Below are 8,817 nucleotides of genomic sequence, written 5' to 3' on the forward strand. Positions count from 1 at the left end.
GATGTGAGCTGGAGATGGTGTTCCGACTCGTGTCTAGGTGTCCTCCCACAGCTTCACGCAGTTGTAGGGAGCAGGCTTTTTCGGAGGTGGCTGAATCTGGGGTGCATGATTGATTCCCAGTGCAAGGTTGGGATTGAGGGTGAGTGACTGCTGGATCACTCCCCCGATGGGGTTTCCTGCCCCCCCCCCAAAACCCAGCAGTCTGGATATGATAAAAAGGGCAGAAAGAGGCTTGACACTCCTCATTTTACTCTTGTATTTTAGCTGTCTTCTGTGGCCATGAGCTGTTCCCTCTGCCACACCACCCTGCCCTGGAGCTGGCTGATTATGGACTGAAACCTCCACAAGCCAAATAAACCTTTCCTCCCTTGACCTTGGGTGATGGGTGTTCGGTTTCAGCAAACGGAAAAGTAATTAAGACCAATAGAAGTCTTCCTTCACTGTTTTTGTTTTTGTTGTTGTTATCTGCTTGTTTTGTGAGTTGCAAATAAGTTAATATATATGAATTACTTAGAAGACTTTTTATGCGTAAGTACTAAATAGTCATTTATTATTATTACTATTATTTTAAGTTGAATAGCTAATATGTGCAAGAGGGTTTACATACATAATTTTCTTTAATCTTTGAAGAAAACCTTGCAGGTTTGATTTCTTAATTTTTAATTCTAGAACTAGAAACTTGGAAAGTTGGAGCCTTTAAATTTCTGAAGGTTAATGATTAATAAGAAGAGGACCTGGATTTTCAAGCCAACCCTCCTTAAATCTGAAGAATGCTATTTTACCACAAAGAAGCCCTCCTTCCTGGGGAATTATGGAGTTGTTATTTATTATGAATCAATTTGCATATCATTGTATACTGCTTTAAATGCTTTGGGGAATTAGATGAAGAAAAATAATTAAGCAGCAAGTAAACTTCGTACAGTATTATGTTTTATATTTAGGGAGTAAAAGAGAGTTAGGTGAGATCTATTTTTATCCCCCTGCCATTTTTAAATTTTGTGACCCTAGCCTTAGTTATCTTTGTGTTCAATGCTAAAATAAACACAGAAGCATTTTCAATGGTACCCTCCATCAAACAAGTAGTTGGGAGTCATTTCTTTACAAAAGCACAGCCCAGTGACCTACAGTAATGTCACAGCTCTAAAGCCAGTGAATTCATTGATCATCACAACGTGTTTCTGCCATGACCTTGTGAAGCACCAAGGACAAACTCAAAGACTTCTACTGCACTGATTCCTGCATTTTTGTATCCGTACTGTAATGTTTCCAAAATCATGACCCAGTACATCTTACAGTCCGTGTGCATATTGATGTGCATAGTGCAGTATTGCCCTTTCTCCCTACAATGACCTGCCATTCTGAAAATAATAGGAAGAATGATTAACAATGGCAATAGCAGACTGGAGAAAACACTTGTATCACCATCATTCTCGTAAGCCTTGTTAGCATCCCGTTCTTTCGATTAAAGTTGTACATAAGTGATAAATTCACTATCCTGTCCTCCTCTAGTTTTCGAGCTCTGGAACGCTCTATAATAATTTTCTTTATTTCTTCTGTCAAGCTAACAGTCAGTAAAAGAAAGCCAGCTTTATCTGTAACTAAAATAGGAAGTAGCTTCTAACATTACAGTCTAGGCTGTGAGAATGGCTCTCCCTCCGAGGACCTCACTATCCAGCCTGGGAGCTACTGCTTACAAAGCCTTACGGAGAGATGTGAAAGGACGTGGTTGTATGCATGAGCTTTCTTCTCACTGAAAAACAGATCTCCAAAAAGGTGGAATTGTCACCATGGAGAAGCAGAGCAGGAAAAGAGAACCAAAGACAGAAAGGGCTAGGTCCAGACATGCATCCCAAAGCCGTGGCTGCATGACCCACCCAGACTCACCTAATCATCTGCTCCACAGATCTCTGGGGTAGATTCCAAAGCCAACCAAGTTGAAACTCCACGCTAAGCCCCTACATGGGTGAAGGTCAAGGGCACAGGTTTTAGAGTAAGGGACAATGGCGTTAATCCCCTTCTGCTCTTCTAAGCAGATGTGTGACCTTGTGCAACTTACATGGCTCCTTGGAATCTCACTATCCTCATCCATACAGTGAAAATATTCATTGGAACATAGCTCCTAGTTATTAGGACTTCATAAGAAAAGAAATATAAAATGGCGAGTCCATGCCTGCTTGGAGTGCTTTATAGCCAAATACTGTTGAAATGAGCATGCATGTCCACACAAACACAATTTTAAAATCAGCTTTTAAATAACTTGGAAGTTAACTTTGAAAACAAATTCTGCAGTAAAGTTCAAGGGCTATTTAAATCCCAGGATGGAGTGGAACCAGCTAAAGTATTTGTAGTATAAATATTTTGATCCTTGTTGATTTAGAATCTAAGTGACTTGATTCACTTCTATGATACTGAATGATATGGATTGTCTGGAAAATATTTATTTTTATGTTTTTAAATTTACTTATTTATTTTTATTTGATGAAAGGACTTCATATGCAGCTCAGACTCATAGTGATCTTTCTGCCTCAGTCTCCCCAGTACTGGGATTATAGGCATGTGCCACCCATTTTGGGTTTTGGGGCCAGCAAGGCAAGAGGTAATGAGGATTGAACCCAGATCCTTACACTTGCCAGGCAGGTGCTTAGACCACTGAGCTATCTCCCCAGCCATATCTAGAAAATACTGAGAAGACAAAACTAAAATAAATACAAATGTCCAGAAAACAATTTTTTGAGGATTTAGAAAATGGTATCAAAAGTGATTTTCACTGGATTAAAATTCCTGCTCTTGGATTATAATCCGAACACAAAGATGATTACTGACCAGGAAGAAACTATATTGCCTAAAATAATGATCTAATAATGATTTAATTGTTGCTATTATATTTAATAGCAATAGTAATTTGATTACATTTATTCAGTACTTTACTCTGTGCCAGGCAATGTTTGAAATGATTTTTATATAATAATTCATTTAATCATTGTACTCTGACAGATATTACCACCCACACTTTATTTTTATTTTTATTTATTTATTTATTCTTTTATTTATTTTCATGTATGCATTTGGTAGAGGATCTCACTACACAGCTCAGACTCACAGCGATCCTCCCATTTTCAGCCTTCCCAGTGCTGGGAGTACAGGCATGTGCCACCATGTCCAGACTCAGTAGCTGGCTCAGTGCTCCAGGGAAAGGGCCACCATGGTATGTGGGACCAGGGATCGGACCCTAGTCCCTGCACTTGTCAAAGCAGACGCTTAGTCCACTGAGCTATCTCACCAGCCCTACCACCCACATTTCAAAAATAAGGAAAAAAGCCAAATGGGGAAGCTGGATAGCATAGTAGAGTGAACGAACACCTAGCAGTGTAATTTCAGGACCACACTGAAGCTGCTTGAACCTGAGGAAAATAGTTTCATTGGGTCCTAGCTATGTGTGAGAAACACCTTTTGATAGTTCTGCGCATGATACAACCTATTACAATTCAAAGGCACTGAAACAGTAGAACTAGAAGGTCAGGTCTCATATGTGTTTTAGAAAACAAAACCAAGAAAGAGAAGAAAACTACAAAATTCTCATCCTTGGAACCAGAAGAGAAAGGAGACACTATGCAGAGTTTACGGTCCATAACAAGAGAATTAAACCATACGATGAGATTGATCCTGAGTAGAGATCAACTGGCACCTTGGTAACAATAATCATACGTGAATGTGAATGTGTTGGTTCACTTGTCATGGCTGCTGATAGAAATACATACAAAAGTATGGATGAGAGGTGGCAGAACAAATTTCCACAAATTGCAGAATTCCTGGTAATTTAGGAAATAATCAGCTGTTCTCCTTACTCACTTACACTTCTAAAAAGGACCAGTATACTCAGAGGGCTGGAATTTACACCAAACCACCTTAACCAACACACCAACTATATCAGTTACCATTACAAAGTAATAGCAGATATTTTCCTGAGAAGCACTGATTGACTAACTAGTCACTGCTCCATTTCATAAAATTATGCCCTGGAACTGTTAAACTTCATCCCCAAAGTTTGCTCTTGACATCTCTAAAGAGACCACCATTTTTTTTTTTTTTTGTACTAGGACTCAAACTCATGGCCTCATGCTTGCCAGGGAGGAACGATGCTGCTGAGCTGTCGTCCTAGCACAAGAGACCATATCTCGACTGGTGTATTTATACTCACCAAAGAAGAGCCATAAACATCCAATGACAATGTGGCAGAACTTGTTTGCTCTGAACATGAGCAGAGGCTTCGAAAAGCATTTGGAAGCCATGGTATAATGGTCACACAAACACAGAAGGGAGAAAAAACCATAGCAAATCCTCTGGGCTTGACTTGAAAATGACTGCATTCCGTTTACCCATGGTTTTCAAGGTGTAGTGATACACAGAGAAACACGAGTGTGGATATGTTGTATATTCCCTAATTTTACCTCTGATAAGGGGTGAGAACAGCGATAACCCAAGGGCAATGACTATAACCAGACCCAAGATTGCGAGGTTTTTTTTCCTCTAAATGAAATCAGAATACCTGATTGACGAAGTAGATGATCCCAAAACTGGACCAGAAGACATGATAAAACCAAAACACCAGTTTGGACCAGAAATCGTTTGGGCCAGCCAGAGAGCTCAGCAGACTAAAGCACCCGCTTAGGCAGGTGCACAGACCGGGGTTCCATCCCCGACATGCCGTGCCGGCCCTGCCCCAGGGGTGCACTGAGCCAGTGACAGAATGGGCGTAATGTTGTGTGCCTGTAATCCCAGTACTTGGGAGGCTGAAAAGAGGAGGATCACTATAAGTCCAATCTGTGTAGTGAGACCCTGTAGACCCTGTGCTAAATACATTTTAAAAAATCATAGAAGTGTTTAGAAAAATAAATAAATGATGATAAACTGTGCAGCTGTCCTCCAACTTAAGATTTGAAGCTGGAGGATCACGTGAGTCCAGGAGTTAGTGCCCAGCTTTGGGAACAAACTGAGAATCCATGAAAATAAAAGAACAGTGTCATGGTACCACGAAGGCCAGACTGAAGGGGTTCCCATTGGTTTAATTAAGTATAATCTAAGTTATAGTAATGAATTGTGTCCACTGTAATAAAATATGAGATTACAATCTATAATGATGTGAATAGATTGAAAGTTTGATAAAGAACAATATATAATTATAATATATAATTGTACATAATTTTAAAATACTTCCTTTAAGGGGCTAGGGAGATAACTGTGTCATAAGCACCTACCTGGCAAGCTCAAGGTCTTGAGTTCAATTCCTGGTACCACACACACACACACAAAAGATTGAGATAAAAAACATTTCATTTATAAATTGCTTATCAATTATAAATTGGTGTACCCTGCCAGAACATTAATAGTAACAAGACAATTTAAAACTGTGCACCACTTTGTAAGAAGCAATGAGCATCTTATGAAACGAATGTTGCTGTAACACCCCTGCCAGAGATACGTGAGGTACATCTAGTCATGAAATACTGAGAAGGTGCAAGTTAAAGGATAGTCTACAAAATAGTTTACCCTGTAGACCCTGTAGTGAGACCCTGTAGACCCTGTACTAAATACATTTTAAAAAATCGTAGAAGTGTCCAGCTTAACAACCAAGAAAGAGTAGACAGAGGCTTGAGACTGAGCTGACGCAGAGATTGTGGCCAATGCCACATTCTCACCAGGATCTTTTTGTCCTTATGCAGGTATTTGTCAAAGTTGAATGAATTTGTAGCATCAGGGATGGTTCAGTTACAATTTTAGTTTCCTTGTTTTGGTAGTTGGGTTGAGTGTATGTAAGAGAATGAACAAAAGCTTTGAACAAAAGTCATCCCAAAGTATTCAAGAATGCTAGAACACCAGGTTGTCAACAAATTCTATTTTCATGCAGAGAAATAAAGTTCTTTGATTTATATGTCTAGATCTTCTGCACATTTAGATTTCAAAAATTTCCTAAACATAAAAGATATATTTTAAAAATCAGTTATAGGGGCCGGGGAGTTAGCTCAGTAGAATAAGTGCTTGCCCGGCAAGCACAAGGGCCTGAGTTCAATCCCCGGTTCTGAAAAAAAAAAAAAAATCAGTTATAATTTTAAATAAAATAAAAGGGCTGCCTATTTGTATTGCCTAATTTAATGAATCAACTTCATTAGGACATATTACCCAGATAATTTGACAAATATTTTTTCAGCTGCTTCTGGTGTTTGAGAAGAAATTAATGCTTAAGTCAATACACTTTGAGTAAAGTAGATAAACATGCATATGAGAGTGGTCATGTTCTAATCAGACTCAATCGCTCTTTCTCCATGTACATGTATATATAAAACAGGAGGGCTTGGCAGATAACTAGCTGTCTAAGCACCTGCCTGGCAAGTACAGGGGCATGCGCTCGATCACTGGTACCGCACACTGTGCTGGACCTGGAACCCTGGGCACACCATGCTGGCCCTGAAACCAGGCCTGGTGCTACACGCCTGTAATCCCAGACCTGGGGAGGTTGAGACAGGAGGATGACTACAACTCTAGGCTGCATGGTAAGACCCTGTGTCAAATAAATAAATAAATAAATAAATAAATAAAATGTTTTTCTGTGTCCTATTGATTTTGTTTCCCTGGCAAACCACAACTCATGCACTTGACTAATATTCTTCAAATTTCTAAACAAATATTACTGGGTGAGAATTTATGCTCTGTGTTTAATAAACTTTAAACGGTTCAGGAAAACACAGAACCCTAAAATTTGCATGTGAATGTTCTCATTTATTAAATATTGACTCCAGTTTTTCTAAATCTTTATGAGATCCAAACTAAACCCATCTCTGTGCTGGGATAGCCCATAGGAAGCCAGCTGGAAAGCTCCATAGTTACCACACAAGAACAACGTCGCTATCCTCGGTGCTACTCTCACTGAATGGTCAAAGACAAAAGCCAGCAAGCAGGGCCCAGACATCACTCGATTCCTTTATCCTGAGTAGCTCTGTCTTGTATGTTTTCTGTATCGGTTTCCTACATAAGCTCTCTTTTAACAGAAGTGTTTCAATGCTGAATTTTTATGAGATTGGAAAGTCATTGCACTAGAGAACCAACAGCAAACCATTGTGAGGTGACAAAGCAACATCACACGGACATTCTACACTAGTCTCTTGCCCAGCATCCATCTCACAGGCTCAGCTTTACATTCTGTCCCCATGAAATGCAGTGGTCCCACAGTAGAGCCATCTCCCACTACATTAAAAGAGCCTCGCCAATGAATTCAGCACATTTTTCTCCTGGGAAGTCTGGAGTCCTGTTGTTTTTTATGTGCTGAGCCTAAGTGAAAGAGCAAAAATGTGTGAATATTTATTGGGAATCTCAACAGTGCGGGGGGGGGGGTTGTATAGATTTTCTCTCTGTCTTTTCATTTTGATCCTTTCTTCATAGTCCTAGTCTTGTCTTTCATCAGTCACCAGTTGGATCTTTTTTCATATTATTTGTGTAAAAGAGTGATAACTAAGACTCTAGACAATTAAGGCCCAAGAAGTTTACTTGGTTTAGAGGAAGTTCTAAACTCTCATGCCAAGGACATGAGAACCCTGGCACACCATGCTAGCCCCGAAACCAGTCCTGGTGCCACACGCCTGTAATCCGTGATCTGCAAGGACACGATCTATGAGGACATGCTCCATGAAAGTGAGCATGAGAGTAGGACAGCCTCAGAGTCTTCAGGAGGCCACTGCTGGGCTACCACACCCAAAGGAAGTTGGTATGCAAGCTGGGACTCAGTATGTAAATTCCAACATGACAAATTTAGGAACCCAACTTCTAGGATGACTGCATCATAGGAACAATTTGTCCATATATGTCATGATACCAGAAAAACATGCTAAAACCATAAAACACAGGATTAAGTCATCACAAGTAAGTTAAAATGAGCCTGAGAACTCCAACCACCTGTGAGAGGGTGAAAGAAGGAATTTCAGTTCTAGAATGAAAATAGAATCTACTAAAGAAAAGAAGGCAATCTCTAGATGTAACAAATCCAAGAAGCAGGGGATACAGCCATGCTGTAGCCACGTGACGGGGAGTGAGACATAAGTGAGCAGTGAGAAGAGGGTCAGGCTCTGGGGAAATGTAAGGAAGTGGAAAGGCCTGCGGTCACGGCGTGGTCACTGGACAGATCCACGACTGGGCAGTGTGATTTTATCCAAACCCGGACATCACCAAGCAGCAATTTCCACCACCGATGCAAAGCCAATTCTGTGGCTCAGGGTCAACTCCGAGCTTGAAGATAAATGACAGAGATGAAAATGGGAGCCAAATCACCTCTGCTAACCATCCTCACTATTTTTAAACAAATATCGTTTCCTGGGCAACATGAGAAGCCCGTGAGACAAGGGTATCCCTTTGCCTTTCACCTCCTGGCACCTCTCACTGTGACCCACAGGGAGAACGTCCCCGTCTGTGCTCCTTCTCGAGCACTGGAAATCATCCATCATTTTTCTAGTTAATGTATTCAGTGGCTTTCAGTCAGTGTGCACTCCAGCTTTCCAGCCTGTCCTCAACCTACTCCTCCCTTTACACCCTGCATTTGGGTCCTGCAAAGCACCTCTAGTCCCTCATATGCCAAAAACAAGCCTGCAAATCTATTCTGAAAGTTCTGTTATGCAAGAAAGACCTTTCTGCTGGCTCCCTTTAAATCAAATGAACTTCACACTCACATTACCAGTGTGAGGACAAATTCAAATACAGTCATTATGCGACCCTCTTGCCTTCTCTTTAAAATGTTATGTATGGGGCTGTGGAGATTGCTCAGCAGTCTAAGCT

This window comes from Octodon degus, unplaced genomic scaffold (genome assembly GCF_000260255.1).
Source record: "Octodon degus isolate 3935 unplaced genomic scaffold, OctDeg1.0 scaffold00056, whole genome shotgun sequence".
In the NCBI taxonomy this organism is placed as follows: Eukaryota; Metazoa; Chordata; class Mammalia; order Rodentia; family Octodontidae; genus Octodon; species Octodon degus.